Below are 1,917 nucleotides of genomic sequence, written 5' to 3' on the forward strand. Positions count from 1 at the left end.
AATTTATTTGTTTGTTTGTTTTGGAATTTCGCACAAAGCTACTCGAGGGTTGCTAGCCGTCCCTAATTTAGCAGTGTAAGACTAGAGGGAAGGCAGCTAGTCATCACCACCCACCGCCAACTCTTGGACTACTCTGTGTACCAACGAATAGTGGGATTGACCGTAACATTATAACGCCCCCACGGCTGGGAGGACGAGCATATTTGGCGCGACTCGGCCGCGAACCCGCGACCCTCAGATTACGAAGCCCACGCGTTAACGCGCTAGTCCATGCCAGGCCGCTTTAAATTTACAGCGAAAGGTGTTAGATCCCAATATTGTTTATCTTGATAAATCCACAAAAAATTAAGTATTAGCTTTTATATTAACTTCAAATTTCATGCAACTTCTGCATTATATGGATATTATTTGATATTTTGTTGTTTGTAAGACACAATCATATACTGATCATTTTACCAACGTAATATTCCCAAAAGAATCTGTACTTTCATAACTGATATTAACATAAACAGTGACAACAGTTTTACGTTTATCTGTTAGAAATAAGAATATTGCAAGGGAAACACCAACGGAAATCGAATGTACCTTTAGATATAACATAAAAAGATCGTGTGTAATTTCATAAATTTCCAAGTTTGTGTGATTAGTTTCATTAGTTAACCTAATTAGGAAGTACATAAAGAAACAAAAGTCAACTGTTAAGAAACTGTTTTGAAGTACGACACGTTTTATTTTTCTCACTAAAGGAACATTTATGTTATTTTACAGAGTGGGTCATAATTAATATTATAACTAGTGCGTCGTGCTCATTGTGAAAACCTCAAAATTCCAACGGTGACACAAAACGTGCTAAAAAAAAAATAAACGCTCTGTTGTTTTCCCCAGTGAATGTTCCAGCCGAGAACCTTAACTGTACTCGAGGATACCGAAGAAATGCTGACAGGTGTTGCAAGTATATATGACACTCAATTACTTTAAATTGTTCACATTAAACACAAATAGAAGAAAGACTTTTATAAATATGGAATTTTATTTCAACAAATACGTTTTTGATACTAAAGACGTTGTTAGAACAATAAAAAATTAACACTGGGTAAATAAATGCTTAGCTATGTACTTTTAACGCTTTTAGATTCACGTCCTCCTGTTCACTATGACAATGGATTCCAAACTTACTGCCTGCCGTGCCCAGAAGGGACTTACATGACATCTTTTGCTGCTGACGCCTGTGTAGCTTATCCTGAAGACGAAATTACTGATATAGAAGAAGCTGATAATAAATATCTTTGTAAAAGTAATGGAATAAAAGAGTTTTAAAGTTTTCTTTTACTGTTTCCTTAACATTTTAAAAATGTTTATTTTTGTTCAAACAGATTGTAATAATAAGACACTTCTTCATAACTTTCATGGTTTTTAGTGCATTAAAAAGCTTTGCTTTTAATGGGAAATCCTACTACTGGTATATCATTTCAAACTAAGGAACGGCTAACGCTGAAAGCCCTAGTTCAAGTATCCGCGAAATTGAAAAACAAACAAACCTAACGGTGTCTAGATGGCACATCTGTGTGCGTCACATTATTACTGAAAAGACCAAAAGATATTTAATTAAAAAAAGTCTATGTCCCGAAACATAACTCAAATCTATGTTTAATTTTTATTTTGTGTACATAATGTCGTTTTTGAAATAAAATAATGGAATTTGTCCAAATTCAAAACAAATGTTTTAATACAAGATTATAATTATATTCGATTATCAAAATGTTAGCACCGTCTCATAAGATCTGAATAGCATATGAAAATCCAGTAGGTTTCTTGCTATATTGTTGAATAAGGTAAATGTGTTAAAAAACCTAGCTGATTTCCTGTTACATAACTGTATAGTTGTAGTTATTATATAACTATACTACTTGTCTGCTA

The sequence above is a fragment of the Tachypleus tridentatus genome, chromosome 9 (genome assembly GCF_004210375.1).
Source record: "Tachypleus tridentatus isolate NWPU-2018 chromosome 9, ASM421037v1, whole genome shotgun sequence".
Taxonomy (NCBI): domain Eukaryota; kingdom Metazoa; phylum Arthropoda; class Merostomata; order Xiphosura; family Limulidae; genus Tachypleus; species Tachypleus tridentatus.